We start from the raw sequence: 17,606 nt of genomic DNA on the forward strand, positions 1-17,606 counted from the left end.
TCCTTTGACCCCACCCCCTCCTTTGATATCCATTCTCATAAACACACTGTACTTTGCCTTCTTGTTCCTTATCTCAGTTTCTAAGTGCATTTTGATTTGTCTGATCATTTGGTTAACGACTTTCTTCTTCACGAGACTCTAAGCTCCATGAAGGTTTGAATCTGTTTTGCTTACCTTTGTAGCTGTGCCACTGGCAGGCTGCCCTCCACATGGTCAGGGCTTAATAATTTTTTATTGAATGGATGAATCCATGAACGAATAAATAGCTACCAGGCACTTTAAACACATGACTCATTGATGCCGCAATTAACTCACTGAATCCTCACAACTGCCCCATTGTCACCATTTTAGAGAAGAGGTAAGGGAGGCTCAGAGAGTTAGAAAGTAGTGGAGCTTGGATTTAAACTCAGGTTGGTCTGACCCCAAAGCCACTGCCTTCTGCACAGCTGCCTCCCAGCACCCAAAAGCCATAGCCAGGATTTAAATAGTTATTGGTTGTCACACCACATGTCCGGATTTGAGCCTAAAGGACACCAAATTGGATGGCACTGGGGCCCTGTTAGCACCACCCTGTTGGCGGTCTCTGCCATTCTAGAGTCTTAGGCTGCTTTCCCTCCCACTCTCTTCTTGGCCTCCTTCCCTTCCAGGGAGGGAAAAGGACTAGGAATTACAGCCAAGGCAGCCCTTCTGGGAAAAACAATCCTATGCTGAAAAGAGCCCTGTTCTGAGAGCAGAGAAACCTGGATTTAAGTCCTGGCATGGAGGCGGCCCTGCTGAGGGTCCACAGTGGCATCACTGCCGTTCTTGGAGCTTCTGCGTCTTCATTTGGGATTCTGTTTACGTTCCTGATCCGCCTGTCATTCCTTACTTCCTGATTCCTAGAATCCCCAAAAACCAGCTTGGCCACACCCCTAGGGTCACTTTCACTTGGGAACCTTGGCGATTAACAATAACTGGGGGAGGGCCTATGCCCGAGTCTATGCTGACTAGAGAGATTGGGGACTGGCCTGGTACCCTTAAGACTTTCCCTGGAATGCTAAGAGGATGAGGGATGGAAGTCTTTCTCGGATGACACAAGGCCTGGAAGGGAGAAATACAGAAATGGAAGCCAAAAGATACAGGTTTGAGTCCCAGGGTTGTTTCAAATCCCCCGGGTGACCCTGGGTAGGTCATGCAACATCACGGAGACTCTGTTTTCTCTTCTGCAAAATGAAGATAATACCTGCCTGACAGGGTTGCTCTAGAGAACCAAATGAGATTTCTTTGCCAACTTGTGAATTTGTCACACTGTTAACCAGATGCAGCCTTTTATAACCAAGAAGCGGGGCCTATGCCCATTCATACATGAATCCTCAACAAACCGCCCCAGGACGTGAGGCAGATATGACTGCTCCTATTTTGCAGAAGTTTAAACTAAGACCCAGACAGGTTCAGGGAGTTGTCTGAGGTCGCTGAGTGAGGTGGCAGTTGAACCAGGGTCCAGCTCACTTAACCATGGCCTTTCAGAACTAGTTCCCCGTGCCAGGACTCAAGCCTCGCCCCGGATGGATCCTTTAGGGCGGGCTGGACCGGATGACTCACTCTCCCCACCCTACTTTCCGCCTGGGCTGAGACCCGAGTGAAGGGACAACAGTATCTGCAACTTGAGGGGTGTCTACAGAAAGTTTGTGGCCTTGTCCCCTTCCTTCCACCAAAAATACTGGTTCTTTGAACTCTAACAAAAAGAATTCGGCTTTCAACACACTTTATACAAGTTTTTCACTTTCTTAGATGGGATTTTCCTACTCTCAATTTAGCTGTTGATTTATTTTAATCTCCACCTCCACTTCACTTGGTTTGCCCCCCCGCTGTTTACTCCTATTGCGGAAGTCGCCCGGGTGGAGCTCCTGGGACAGTACCCTTGAGTACGTCTTTTGCGTAGTTATTTAACTGGCATTGCACTCAGGCCAATGGAATGCCCGGAAGCCCCAGGCGGGTGGGGCAGGGAACCAATCAGGGCCGTTGGCGGGGTGTGGCTGCGTCCCAGGGCGGGGAATCGCGTAATGGCGGACACAGGCCGTGCGAGCGCGGCTGGGGGCGTAGCGCGCTGAGGGGGGTCCGGCCGTGAGGCAGCCCGCGAGGCGGTCCGCGGGAACAGACCCCGTGCAGAGACTGGGCGGGCGGCCGACCCTTCCTGTCGCTGAGGGCGACTGCGGGAGGCCAGGTGAGCAACAAGTCCGCTTGGGCAGACCCCCGCCGTGAGGCGCGGGGCGGGGGGGCCCCAGCCGGGCCGACCCTCCCGAACCGCGTAGGGTCCGGAGGGAGTGGGTCCCGCGCCTCCTGCTGTGGACCGGCAGAGGCTAGGCGAGCGGTCAGCGCGGGGTGGCGTCTTAGTCCACCCCACCCCCTCGAGGGGGTGACCTGGAGTCCCCCTTGGAGACTTGGAGGGGCCCGCAAGTCTGTGAGGCAGTGAAAGTGTCCCAACCTGACCTGGCTCTGCCACCCACTCGCCGTGTGATCTTGGGCAAGTCACTTCCCTCTCTGGGCCTTAGTTTCCCTGTTGGTAAAACGAAGCCTTTGTCGGTAGTTGTACATGAGTGGGTCTCAGCTATTGTCTGATGTCTTGGGCAAGTTCTTCCCCAGCCTGAGCCTCAGTTTCCTTCTCTGGACCGTGAAGTAATTGCGGTGCTGGTTGAGGCTCTTGGCCTGCTAAGTTGCGGAGCGGCAGGGAGGCCACTGACTGTGTATATGTACAAGATGGCCTGCAGAACAAGGAGAGTTGGCTAAAGGGGCTCTCCCGTGAAGGCTATGGGCGCTACCCAAACCATGATGGGGTGAGGTGGGGTCTGCATATAACACCCCAGGAATCCTGGAGCCTCTGAGATGAGGAAGTTTTTGTACGGTTGTCCGTGGAGTCAGAGAAGAGGAAGGACTCCTTGGTGCCTCCTGGGGCTTTGATTGGAATTTAGGCCCAGAGTCAGAAGGTTTAGGAGGAAGAGGGAGAAGAACATTTGTGACACTCTTATTACTATGTGCCAAACCTTGCTTAGGTATATGTTCTTATTTAATTTTTACAGCCACCCTTGAGAATTTACACATAAGGAAGCTAAGTTTCAGAGGAGTTAAGTAACTTGCCCAAGGTCACACAGTAAAGTGCAGAGCTTACCAACACTAAGTTGTTTCCTTTGAGAATTACTGAGCAAGAAGGAAAGTCACTGCTCACTTAAAAGTAGGGAAGTTTGCTTTGTCACAAACGGGGGAAGGGGCCTGACCCCAGACATTTGATTTGACTTCTGGCAAGGAGACAGTCTTGATCTCTGGATGGTTAATTATAAGTTCATCCCCTTTGTTCAGTCTGTGAGTTGGAAAGGGCCATTTCTAAGTTGGTAAAAGTCACTTTGAAGTCTGTCAGAACCTCAGCATCATTTGAATCCTGGTCCATTGGCCTATAGGAGAAATTTCACCAGCTATTTGTGTATTGACTTTTGGTTCAAGGTGGTGCCAGCTTTTTCTTCTCCCTAAGAAGGCCACATTTTCTTGGGATGGAAGAAATTTGTTTGTTCAAATTTCTTTGGATTCCTTGGGGTGAAAGGTTCAATAGCCCACCTCTGATGAAGCTTAATATCCCTCTCTTTGTTGCTGCCTGTTATCTACTTCCAGATGAGTGAAGATTGTGGATTTGGGGTAGGCAGTAGTTAGATACTAAAAATTGCAGCCCCTAATTTTTCCAAACCTCAGAGCTTTTGGTTAATCAAAATAGTGAGACCATCCTTGAGTATTGTTCTCATGTGGCTATGGTAAGGAAGAAAATTGGAAAAGGAAGTTGCTGAGAAAGAGGGCGTTTCTTAGCACTGGAGCCAATATGTATTTCTTTGTTTGAAATTCTAAAACCAGAAAAGCAGCAACTAAAGGAGGAAGGAAGGAGAGAACTGTGAAACTCTTCTTCCTGTTCAAATATCTGTAAGGGCTGTTCTGTCTCTATCCATGTCCAAGGCTCTGCTTTCACAGAAAAAGTCAATTGTAATTTGTTCAACATTTTCTTCTAGAATGAAATAATTTTAAATCTTAAACCCTCTGAGATAATTTATTATGAAAATCAGAACATTTCTGTAAGTAAGTTACTTATCAGTGAATGATTCTTTTCTCAACATAATTACCATTCAGTCTTTGGCTATATTTTAACTGTGATTTAAATTAGTGAATTTCAACCTAAGGATTGATTTAGATATTGGAGGATGCAGATGTCACCATCACTTGAAAAACACTTAATGGTGTTTTTGGTTTTTGACATTTGTTAAAAGTATTTTTAATGCTTTATTTTCCAGGATTATGTATATGTGATAGTTGTTAAGACATTGAATTTATTGCATGTGAAAATCTACATTCATTTGCAGTATTAGTTATATTTTCTGTATAAGATTTAGTCTTAATTACTATACCAGTCCATGGTACCATATTCAAAATCTTTGGGAGCCAAAAAAAGTTCTTGGGGCATTGTGTTTCTGAGTTTAGACATTTTTGGCTGTTTGGATTTTAGAAAAGAAATGTGGTATATGTACTACATATTATGTAATACCCCAGAGAGGTCTGGGACAGCACCTTTTAATCAAATGCATTACTATTTCTGTAGTAAACTCAATGTTCACACTAACTGGGATAAATAAATACTGTACTATCAATAACCTCCTGCCATTTCTTGTCTGGTTTTGCTACCAAGTGAATAACAAAAAACTTGTTTTTCACAGCCTTTTGGATTTTGGAATTGAAGTGAAGGGATTGTGGACCTTTGGGTAAAATTATGTGATGACAAGAATAATTACAAGGAAAAATATTGTATAATCAAGTTAATTTCAAAGTCATGAGTCCTAAAAACAGTATTACATAGAAGATGCTTTTTTTTGTTTGTTTCTGTCCTGTTAAACTTTTACTCTAATGAAAATATGCCTGATATGCATTTTCCCTTAAGTACCAAAATTTATCTTTTTATACCTTCACTGCTCTCCATTTTAGATGTAGAATGACACCATCCACTTCTTTTTTAAATGGTAATTTGTAGGGTCTTAGCTCATCAATTTTGGTGTAGCATTTAAGAGAATTGTACCTTTTTCTATATAATTCAGAGAAAGACTAATCAGGTGAGAATCTGTAGATTCATGTTTGCAGAATTTTAAAGCAGATTTTTCCCTTCACGGTGGTCTTTAGTATGAAGTAATAACTGTTGGATGGAATTTGGGTCAAATTTTTATTTTTAATTTATGAAGCTTCCACAATTTGCACATCTTGGTGTAAGGAGTTTACTAAAATATATTTAATTTAGAGTATTTCTATTTTATGTGTATGCTATATGAGAAACTTGTATTTACCAACCATGTGAATTTGGGTGGTTTCTTTAAATGGCCAAAGTCCTCTATGAGTATATTTTTTAAAACTTAGGCTAACTAGGCCGGGCGCGGTGGCTCATGCCTGTAATCCTAGCTCTCTGGGAGGCCGAGGCGGGTGGATTGTTTGAGCTCAGGAGTTCGAGACCAGCCTGAGCAAGAGCGAGACCCCGTCTCTACCAAAAATAGAAAAAAATTAATTGGACAACTAAAAATATACAGAAAAAATTAGCCAGGCATGGTGGCGCATGCCTGTAGTCCCAGCTACTCTGGAGGCTGAGGCAGAAGGATTGCTTGAGCCCAGGAGTTTGAGGTTGCTGTGAGCTAGGACGCCACGGCACTCTAGCCCGGGCAAAAAAGAGTGAGACTCTGTCTCAAAAAAAAACCAAAAAAAACATAGGCTAACTTAGCTTTTCTCGGACACCTCTACTATAGAATTAAGGTAGATTGGTATTGTTGGAGGATGAAGAATTATTTTTTCTCTTTAGAAGAAGCCCCATCACAGCATGGATTTGAAGAATTCTGTCCTTCAAGAAACCACGTAGCCACCTGATTTGAGGGCTTCAATTCATTTTCCTACTTAGGTGGCTCCATAGTTCCTGAAAATGGTGTACCTTCACTGTCTGGGAGATACAAGGGGTGTGAAACAGTGTGTCAGCAGTTGCAGGTAGAATCAGTGATTGGACTAGGAATTAGGAACAATTCTTATCTAGACTACCCAATTTCTTCTATTTCATAAGCACTGATAATATTACAAACAGAAGCCGGGCATTAGTGGCCTGGTTAGTGCCTATAGTCCCAGCTACTCAAGAGGCTAAGGCGGGAACATCGCTCGAGCCCAGGGGTTTGAGGTTGCAGTGAGCTATGACGACACCACTGCACTCTGGCCTGCACAACAGCGCAAGACCCCATCTCTTAGAAAAAAAGTAAATAAAATATATTGCAAAAGGATTACAAATTAGTAGACTAATATCCTATTCCAAGTTATTTTGTTGTGACTGTGGGTAAATTCTTGAAGACAGGTACTGTGTCTTACATTTCTTTTGCATTCTGTAATGCCTAAAGGCCTGGGCTTCAAACTTATTAGAATTGACCCCCAAAATATGGATATCTGGCCCAGGAGCTCTGATGTCAGTATGCAGCTGGGGTTGAGAACCATTGGTAAAGCACATTATAAATGCTCAATAAGTATTTTGAGCACTTACAACTGGCATGAGTTGGGTAGTGTGGAAGAGAACCCAGATTTTTTCATGAACTAAAATAGCTTTTCAAGATATCAACACATATCTAACAGCAGATGTATACCCATAGTCAGTTCATTGTTGACTACTCTGCCAGAATTACCACCCTCATTTTATGACCTAGGCAGGGTTAGATACAGTCTGTGTCAACAGACAACTGAAATTTTTGTTTACCCCTTGGGTAGTGGCCTTACTAAGATTGATTAGGGCAGCAATTGCTAAATTGGGATAGGTGGAAATGCAGAATTCTTGAGGATTTGGGTGGGGGGGGGATCGATGGGCACCAGTAATACCAAAGGAAGAAATGAAAAGTTGTAATGTGACATAGCACAACACATGGAACATAATTGACACTCCGTAGCTTTTTCTTGACTGTCAAAATGAATGGCTTCTTGTTTGGGAAGTATGGCCTGTGACATAAGATCCCAGATGCTTCCTACTCATCCTTCATGTCAGGTCATCTGTTCCATGAAGCTTTCTCTGGGAAAAGTTGAGTGACTCCCATTTTTTCCCCCTTTGTTAAAGCATTTGTCAGATTGTCAAATCTGATATCAGACAAATTACAAAACTCTTTCTCCTACCTGATTGTGAGCTCCTTAAGATCAGGACTATATTGTTCTTTTTTTTTTTTTTTTTTTTAAAGGGATGGGGTCTCACTTTGTTGCCCAGGTGGGAGTACAGTGGCTATTCACAGATGTGATCATAGCTCACTGCAGCCTCGAACTCCTGGGCTCAAGCAATCCTCCTGCCACAGCCTCCTGGGGAGCTGGGACCACAGGTGGGCCACTGCACCTGGCTTATATTGTTCATTTTTGAATGACCAGTGCTCAATACCACAATATAGGCTTAGTAGATGTGAATAATGCTTAAATTATGGCCTCTGTATTCTTCCTGCTTCATTCTTGTGTGCTCCTCTTACATTTTATGGTCAGATCAGGAATGTTTAAGCAGCATCCCTGGTCTACCCACTAGATGCCAGTAGAACCACCCCCCACCCCCTGCCCCACCATGTGACAATCAAAAATGTCTCCAGACATTGTCGCATAGGGGGCAAACGTGTCCTGTATTGAGAACTGTATCCACAGGAGTAGGGGCGGTAGAGTAATAGAGCAAAGTGAGTGTGTACGTCCTCAGGTGCATTCTCTCCTTTTATTCCTTCTTTCTGGTTATAGAGTTCCTATCTCTGATTTTGGTTAAGAAAGGCAAATCAGGGAAATCAGGAGGTGACAACGTTAAAATAGCCCCATTATTTTTATTCTGTTCAAATTTTATTTTATCAGTTTAAATATATTAAAGCAGTTACAGATAGCTGAATTATTTATGCAGATCTATGTAAATTCAATTTCTACCACTGATTAAGATTAGATGGAGTAAAGAACTACTAGAATATTACTACCTTGCATGAAAGACTGTTTCTTAGAAAAGCTCATAGCTATAGCACAACAAAGTGACTATGATCAACAATAAGTTAGGATATAATTTAAAATAACTAAAAGAATAGAATCAGAATGTTCCTAATGCAAGGAAATGACAGATGCCTGAGATGGTGGATACCCTGGGTACCCCAATTACTCTGATTTGATTAATTCATATGCCTGTATCAGAATATCACACGTACCCTATAAAAATATACAACCATTATGTACCCATAATAATTAAAAAATAAAAAAGCCCCTCCCCCCCAAAAAAAACCTGAAAAGTTTAACACTTAAAGAATAACCAGCATTGCTTTCATAAAGAACTTGCTAGGCTTGTCAGGATTCTTGTTTGCTAATTTTTGAGCTTCATAGCTAAGATATATTTTTTGATGTTCCTGCATAGATAACTTTATAACGCTAAAAAATCGTGTTTAGTGTGGACATGCTTTTCTTTTCTTTTTTCTTTTTCTCACAGTTGAGGTCTTGCTATGTTTCCCAGGCTGGACTTGAACCTGGGCTCAAGTTATTCTCTTGCCTTAGCCTCCCAAGTTGCTGGGACTATACACATGTGCCACTGTGCCCAGCTTGGTCATGCTTTTCCAAGCTCAGTATTTTTTGTTATAGGTAGATCAAGGCAGTGGTCCTTGGTTCTTTTGGGCATTCATAAATTAATGACAAGGTGGTATTAACATTTGAGGACTTCACTCTCTTTTGGACAACTCTCTACAATATAATGTTATAATCATTCATGTCTTAGTCACCACTAAGGTGAAGTTGAATGAGTGTTTTTCCTGTTCCATTTGAAGTTATGAATGGTACTTTAGAGAATTCAAATGTATAGTTATGAATAGTATCTCAGAATAGTTACCATTTATGCAAATGAAACACACTTCTTAACTTAGAAACCAAACAGAATTGAATTAGAAAAGAGAAGAATAGAGACAAGAATTGTTGAATGCTTGCTGAGGCAATAATGTTCAGATATAGAAGTATCTCAGAAAAATTTGCTTTTCATCATGATTTCCACAGACTAATAAAAATAAACAATTTGAGATTGATGGGAGAGGCTGTTAAACTTTGTCTGTGATATTTCTTTTCAAGCTTTGTTTTTCTTTTCTGGTAAAATATGGAGAAATCTGAGATATACTCTCTTAGTTGTAAGATTAATTCCAGTTGAACAAAAACAAATTTTTTTTTTAATTTTTAGAATATAGAAGCCCTTTTGAGAAAAAGTAGTGGTGCAACTCAGTTCCAATTTGAGCAAATATGGATGTGTGTATGCATACATGCATACTTACACAGATACAAATATGTATATGTATGATGTGGCTCCTGTGAAATTTATTTTTTTATTTTTTATTTTTTTGAGACAGAGTCTCAGTCTGTTGCCCAGGCGAGTGCCGTGGCGTCAGCCTAGCTCACAGCAACCTCAAACTCCTGGGCTCAAGATCCTTCTGCCTCAGCCTCCCGAGTAGCTGGGACTATAGACTGTGCCACCATGTCCGGCTAATTTTTTTCTATATATTTTTAGCTATCCAATTAATTTCTTTCTATTTTTGGTAGAAACGGGGTCTTGCTCTTGCTCAAGCTGGTCTCGAACTCCCGCCTCGGCCTCCCAGAGTGCTAGGATTACAGGGGTGAGCCACCGTGCCTGGCCCAATAGATAAGTTTTAACTGTTGTAAACACCTGTATAGCCAATACCCCAATCAAGAAATAGAACATTTCCATAACCCTCCAAAGATCCTCCTTCAGTTCCTCCTTCCAGTCAATCCCTACCGTTTTATAGTGGACCACTGTTCTGATTTCTATTCCCACATTTTAATTTTGCATATTCTTGAATTATACAGTATATACTCTTGTGTCTGACTTTTTCTGTTAAACAAAGTTTTTGAGATTCATCCATGTGGGCGTGTGTATCAGTATGAACCCAAGTCTTTTGGGCGTATCTGCAGTTCTTTCCAACAGATTAGTAGCTCCTAATTTGCTTATTCTTACATCACAACCATTTTTTTTCCTTTGCTATTTGCATGAAATTTACTTCCCATTTCTAATATACTAGATTTATTTATTTTAAAAATCTCTTTGAAATTACGGAAGTAATACATGCTCATTGCAACAAATTACACAATCAGAAGGAAATAAAGAGTGAAAGTTTCCTCAGATTTATTTTTGATTCTACCTTTTTCCAATTGTGAAAATAGTGAGTGCTCTTTGTAAAAGTAAATAAATAAATAAAAAGGCCCAATTTGGATAATATGAAGCAGAAAATGAGTATCGCCCATCATCTCACCAGTTAGCATTTTGACACATTTTCCTCTTTCTCTGCAGTTTGTTGACCACAGATGAGACCATAGTTTAAGGGTTTTGGGGCTTCCCTTTTTATGTTAGGTTTGTCACACCCTCATTAATCAGTTTTTGTTATTTCAGTGCTCATGTTTGGGGCCACCCTAAATTTGACTATCTAGCTGTGGGTCAGCTTGGCAGGGTTGGCTTCATTAGGCAAAATTTTGGAACATTTACTATACACTCCTTCATCACCCACCTTATTCTTACATACCTATCACCCAACATTTCTTGAAGAATAGGAGGCAGTATTGCTCCATTGTTACGAGTATAAATTCTAGAGTCAGTTCATCTGGGTTCAAATGTAGGCTCCTCCACTTACGCTAGCTCTGTAGCCTTGGACAAATGACACAACCTCTCTTAGCCTCAGTTTTCTCATCTGTAAAATAGGGACCTATCTCATTTTACTGTAAAATACAGAGCATATCTCAGAGGAGTATTAGAAGGACTAAATAATATTACCTTTGTCTAGTGCTCAGTGAATGTTAACAATTGTTATCATAAACTAGTATACAGCATATATGGTTAGAAACATCATGTATGTAATGCAGAATTCTGCTTTTTTATTTTAATGGTGAAAAAATGTGTATTTATTTATTTTTTGTTTAAAAAAGTATGTATTTAGAATTAGCCAGCCGAACTCAGTTTGGATGATCCTAATTTCGTTGGCAATGTGGAGAGGTTCATAGTCAGGAGCCAGTTGAACATGTGACTTCTTCTCTTCATCAGGCCTCATCAGGCTGTTGACCTTGGCCACTTCAGTGTCATAGAGCTTCTTCATAGCCTGTTTGATCTGGTGCTTTTTGGCCTTGACATCCACAGTGAACACAAGTGTGTTGTTTTCTGTATTCTTCATGGTCCACTCAGTGGTCGGATGATGCCATAGTGGTCACCCTTGTTTCTCCTGGGGGTGCGCTTCCGAGAATATTTGGGCTGCCTCCAGAGAGACAGTGACTTGGGCTACCGGAAGGTGGGTGATATGTGGATTTTTTTTTTGTGGCTATGGATGCCTTTGAACCCTGCCTTCTTGGCCTTCAAAATCTTTGCTTTGGCTCTGGCTTTGGGAGAGGCAGGAGCTTCCTACTTTGCGTTTGATGCCATCTTGGTGAAAAGGCAGAATTGTACTTACATCCTTTCAAGTAGCTGCTTGTGGGGAAGGCATGAAAACTTGAACTTCAGAATTGAGGGCTATGTTTCCCCGAATTCATTTCTCTTAGGAGTTTCTTTTTCTTTTCTTTTCTTTTTTTTTTTTAGAGATAGGGTCTTGCTCTGTCTCCCAGGCTAGAGTGCAGTGGCGCAGTCCTAGCTCACTATAACCTTGAATTCCTGGCCCCAAGAGATCCTTCTGCCTCAGCCTCCCAGGTAGCTGGGACTACAGGTGTGTGCCAACATGCCTGACTAATTTTTTCTTTTTTTTATAGATATATGATCTCATTCTGTTGCGTAGGCTGGTCTTGAATTCCTGGCCTCAAGTGGTCCCCTTGTCTCAGTCTCCCAAAGTGCTGGGATTATAGGTGTGAGCCACCTTGCCCAGCTTCTTAGGAGTTTCTGATGGGAATGTTACCTATGAATTTATCTATATTATTTTTTTCTTACATTTTATACTCCCCATCTGAATGATGAGTTTTACACTGTATTATTGATACTTCATCTACTGGATTGGCTAGTAAACCATTACTTTTTGTTGGCTCTAATAAAGGCAATAGCTACTGTGTGATGAATATATACTATGTGCCAGGCGGTGTTCATCCTCACAGCAGTCCTTCAGATCAGTTGTCATTTGCAGATAAGAGAGGCTCAAAGAAATTAGGTAGCTTGCCCATGGTCACACGGCTAGGCCTACTGGGACTAGCATGTAAAACTCCTGTGTTTCTGATTTTATTTTATTTATTTTTTTCTCCTTCCCCCACTCATGATTTGAAAACCTGGCTTAAAATTTATTTATTTATTTATTTAGACACAGGATCTCATTCTGTTGCCCAAGCTGGAGTGCCATGGTGTGATCACAGCTTACTGCAACCTAAACTCCTGGGCTCAAGTGATCCTCCTGCCTCAGCCTCCCAAGTAGCTGGGACTACAGGCACATGCCACCATGCCCAGCTAACTTTTGTAGTTTTTGTAGAGGTGGGGTCTTGCTGTATTGCTCAGGCTGGTCTGGGACGTCTGAGCTCTAGCTATACTCTTGGCCTCAAGCTATCCTTCCACCTCCCAAAGTGCTGAGATTACTGGCATAAAGTATATTTTTAAATATACTTCATTGGTTTTCCTTTTTTTTCTTCTTGTTTTAGAGATGGGATCTTGCTGTGTTGCCCAGGCTGGACTTGAACTCCTGGGCTCAAGTGATCCTCCCACCTCAGCCTCCGGAGTAACTGGGACTATAGGCCTGCACCACTGTGCCCAGCTGTTTCTTTAGACTTTTAACTGCTTTATAACTTCTAAGATTTGATACAGAAGTCTCTGTATTTACCATTTCATACCCTCTTTGTTTCACATTAAAGTGTCCTTTATATATCTACATATATTCATATTTGTAAAAAATCTGTATTCGCACGGAAGCCCCTCTGTCCTTAGGTCTTTTTGGGTACCTCTCTAGGTCTTCTCTGTTTTACCTTTTTGTGTGCTATAATGACCACAACTGCACATTCTATTCTAGGTACAGATGCAGTTTGGTTTGTACAAGGATAGGATAATGTGTTCTGTGTTTCCAGAGCTTTCATAATAACAGCCAGCATTTTGTTGCCTTTTTGAAGCTGTATTCAGGATGCAGTCTAGGGACTTTGAAACCCCTTTCCTGTGTTGTAACAGGTAGCTTTAGAGCTCCTCATCTGATAATTATAGTTTGAACTGTTTTTCCATTACTATATCACCTTATTTTTGTCTCCATAGAAGCTGTTTTTCACATTTCTGGACACATAACAGCCTTGCACTCATTGTACTTCTTTGTATTGCTATAGAGTCATCTGCAAACTGGGAAGAGTTCACTAGTTTTTTTTCTAGATAATTTCTCAAAATGTTAGTTGTGTTAATTGTGATAGGTTTCATCCTTGATTCCTAGAGGACCCTTTGTTTATACATCTTTAGAGGAGGGCCTATATCACAACTCTCTTATTTTTGTTTCTAAATGAATTCTCTGGGGGATACATAGTCGGTTTATTTGCTGTTTTCAGTAGCCTCTGGAAGAGGTTTTTTTTTTTTCTTTAATTCTGTCCATTTAGTTCCCATACTATGTATCCTCTCACTTCAGGTGTATATGTGTGTTACCTGAAGCCTTGCAAATAGTAGGTTCTCTTTAAGCTTTTGCTATGTTAAACACTCAGCAATAGGGTAATGCCTAGTATTGGGTTATTAGTTTAACATTCAACAGCTTTATTGAGTGCCTACAGTGTGCCAGGTACTAGGATACATCTTTTTTTTTTTTTTTTCTTTTTTTTGAGACAGAGTCTCATTCTGTTGTCCTGGGTAGAATGCAGTGGCATCATCATAGCTCACTGTAACCTCAAACTCCTGGGCTCAGGGATCCTCTTGCTTCAGCCTCCCAAGTAGCTGGGGACTACAGGTGCACACCACCACACTCAGCTAATTTTTCTATTTTTAGTAGAGACAGGGTCTCACTCTTCCTCAGGCTGGTCTCGAACTCCTGAGCTCAAGTGATCTTCCTGCCTCTGGCCTCCCAGGGTGCTAGGATTATAGGTGTGAGCCACTATGCCCAGCTGGATGCATCTCACTGATCTTGAGAAACAAAGTCCCTGCTCTTATGCAGTTTGGGAAGGCTTGGATAGACAATAAATACATAAATAAAATGTTGAAAGATTGTGATGTGTTAGGAAGAGAATAAAACAGGGTGCTATGATAGAGAGTAATGGAGGAACTTTGATGAGGAAGGACAGGGAAGGCTTGGAAGGTGACAAACTGGAACTGAAGGATGAAAATGAACCAGCCAAATGAAGAGATGCGGGAAGAGAGTTCCAGATAGAAGGAACTGTAAGGGCAAAGGCCCTGAATCAGGAAAATCCTTAGTATATTCCAGGAATGATGGAAGCGCACTATGACGATAGACTAGTGAACAATGGTAGCATGATATATGATTGGAGAGGTAGGTAGGAGCCAGATATTTCAAAGTTTTGTAGGATTGATAAGCAGTTTTATTTTTAAGTATAATAAAATGGGAAGCTTGAAAAAGTGTTTTGTTTTTAAGTTGAGATGCTTTAAGAGGTTTTTTTGTTTTGTTTTGTTTTTTTAGATGGAGTCTCACTCTGTTGTCGGGGCTAGAGTGCAGTGGCGACATGATAGCTCACTGCAACCTTAAACTCCTGTACTCAAGCGCTTCTCCTGCCTCCACCTCCCGGAGTAGTTGGGACTACAGGCGCACCCCACCACACCCAGCTAATTTTTCTTTTTTTTTCTTTTTTTGATAGAGACAGAGTCTTGCCATGTTACCCAGGCTGGGCTGACTTCCTGGCCTCAAGCGATCCTCCCACCTCTACCCCCACAAAGTGCTAGGATTACAGGCATGAGCCACCATGCCCGGCTTGAAGAGTTTCATAAAAGCTTCTTTTTTCCTTTTATTTTTTTGTAATTTGCCCCCATTCCCCTTCTGTCTGATATAAAAGCTTTTTAATGCAAAGTTTCAAGCATGTATAAAAGTAAAGAGAATGATATCGTGAACCCCTATGTATCTGTCTCCTAATGTCAACAATTATCAACTCATGGCCAAGTACAGCAGGTCCTCAATAAGCTTATTTTGTTCAGTGAGGTTTCATTGTAACTTTGATGAGAAAAAAAAAATCTATTCCTGGCCAGGGCCACTGCCTGTGTGGAGTTGGCATGTTCTCCCCATGTCTGTGTGGGTTTTTTCCAGGCACTCTGGTGTCCTCCCACATCTGAAGCTCTGCATGTTTGGTGAATTGGCATGTCTAATTGGTTCCAGTGTGAGTGTGCATGGGAATGTGCCCTCCAATGGGATGGTGTCCTCTCCAGGGTGTGGGTTTCTTCGTGGTGCCCTGAGCTGCGGGGAGAGGCCCCTGACTCTGCAACCCTGAACTGGAATAATTGGGTAAATAATTATCTTGTTTTTATTAATTTTTCTTAAATGTTTATATAGCTCACATTTATTTTAATATTTAATATTAGAAGTGTTTTGGTCTTTATTTAGAAGTTTGATGATGTCTTTGTGATCAGAAATATGAAAGGAACTTAACTCTTTTGTTTATATCAGTTAGCCACTGGTAAAATTGGTTTTGTTGTATGTTCATTTGCTTAAAGTTGCGGTTTCCAAGAACTATGGACAATGTTAAGTGAGGACTTACTGTGTTGTTTTTTTCTAATTCCCCTCTCCCCACCCCTATTATTATTTTTTTAATAAGTAACAATGTAACATTTATTTAAAATTATTTTCTGGCCTGTAGAACTCTAGCAGTTTAAATACTAGGATTAATGGTGCTTTTTATTAATTAACTTACTATTTTAGAGTCTTTCTCTGTCACGCAGGCTGGAGTGCAGTGGCAGGATCATAGCTCAAGTGATCCTCCTGCCTCAGCCTCCCAAGTAGCTGGAACTACAGGTGCACGCCACCACACCCAGCTAATTTTTAAATTTTTTATGGAGACAAGGTCTTACTCTGTTGCCCAGGTTGGTCTGGAATTCCTGGCCCCAAGCAATCCTCCCAGCTCAACCTCCTAAACTGTTAGGATTACAAGTGTGAGCCACTGCACCCAGCCAACGGTGCTTTTATTTCATTTTTACAACAGCTTTATTAAGGTATTATTGTCATACAATAAACTACACATATTTAAAATGTAAAATTTAAAAAGTTGTGACATATGTATATACCAGTGAAACCACCACCATAGTCAAGATAATGAACATATCTATTACCTCTAATCATTTCCTCCTGCCCCCTTTGTAAACGCTCCCACCTGCCCCTCTGCCCGCTCCACCCCTCAGTCCACAGGCAACCACTGATCTGCTTTCTTTCACTATAAAGTAGGTTGCATCTTCTAGAATTGTATATAAATGGAATCATACAATATGTACTCATTTGAGGATGGGTGTCTAGTTTCTTTCATTCTGGATAATTATTTTGAAATTCATCCATATCAATAGTTCAGTCTTTTTTATTGCCAAATAATAATTCATTATATGAATGTACTAATTTGTTTAGCCATTCACCTGTTGATGCACATTTCAGCTGTTTTCTTTTTTTTTTTTTGAGACAGAGTCTCACTCTGTTGCCCTGGCTAGAGTGAGTGCCGTGGCGTCAGCCTAGCTCACAGCAACCTCAAACTCCTGGGCTCAGCGATCCTATTGCCTCAGCCTCCCGAGTAGCTGGGACTACAGGCATGCGCCACCATGCCCGGCTAATTTCTCTCTATATTTTTAGTTTTCCAATTAATTTCTTTCTAATTTTAGTAGAGAGTCTCGCTCTTGCTCAGGCTGGCTTCGAACTCCTAAGCTCAAACAATCCGCCCACCTCCGCCTCCCAGAGAGCTAGGATTACAGGCGTGAGCCACCGCGCCTGGCCTGACAAGCTATTTTTTAACTTTCACTATAATTTTTTTTGTCCAGATAATTTCTTTCTATTTTTTTTGGTAGAGACGGGGTCTCGCTCTTGCTCAGGTTGGCTTCGAACTCCTAAGCTCAAACAATCCGCCCACCTCAGCCTCCCAGAGAGCTAGGATTACAGGCGTGAGCCACCGCGCCCGGCCTTAAATGGAATCTTATGTGGTCTTTTGTGACTGACTTCTTTCATTTAGCATAATGTTTTCAGAGGCTTATCCATGTAGCATGTATTAGTACTTCATTCCTTTTTATGACAGAATAATATTCCATTGTATGAAATACTACTTTTGTTTATCCATTCATCAGTTGGTAGACATTTGGGTTGTTTTTGCTTTTTGGCTATTATGGGTAAAGGTGCTATAAATATTCATGTACAGATGTTTTGTGTGGACAAGTTTTCATTTCTCTTGGTATATATGCCTGCGAGTGGAATTGGTGGGTCATCTGATAACTCTACATTTGAAGAAATGACAGACCGTTTTCCAAAGTGACTGCACCACTTTATGTTCTTACCAGCAGTGTGTGAGGTTTCAGATTTCCCCATGTCTTTGCCAGTACTTCTTATTACTTCTTATTATCTGTCTTTTTGATTATAGCCATCCTAGTGGGTGCGAAGTAGCATCTCATTGTGATTTTGATTTGCATTTCCTTAATGACTAATGATATTGAACATCTTTTCATGTATTTA

At 41.5% G+C, this 17,606-nt stretch overlaps 1 protein-coding gene and 1 pseudogene across 2 annotated transcripts in view; one reads left to right on the top strand and one right to left on the bottom strand.

Annotated features, from left to right (window-relative positions):
- Positions 1-2,001: 2,001 nt before the first annotated feature.
- WASF2 (WAS protein family, member 2) overlaps positions 2,002-17,606 on the top strand; it is a 79,335-nt gene continuing 63,730 nt past the window's right edge. The window contains exon 1 of one of the 2 annotated variants that reach the window (XM_012645977.1): positions 2,002-2,203. The gene's annotated coding sequence lies outside the window, so the exon portion shown is untranslated. Of the gene's footprint in view, positions 2,204-15,329; positions 15,414-17,606 lie in introns of those variants that run through there. The other variant, XM_012645978.1, reaches the window with a different exon arrangement.
- Positions 5,974-11,461, bottom strand: LOC105811650 (annotated as a pseudogene).

Source organism: Propithecus coquereli, unplaced genomic scaffold, assembly GCF_000956105.1.
Source record: "Propithecus coquereli isolate 6110/MARCELLA unplaced genomic scaffold, Pcoq_1.0 Scaffold239, whole genome shotgun sequence".
In the NCBI taxonomy this organism is placed as follows: domain Eukaryota; kingdom Metazoa; phylum Chordata; class Mammalia; order Primates; family Indriidae; genus Propithecus; species Propithecus coquereli.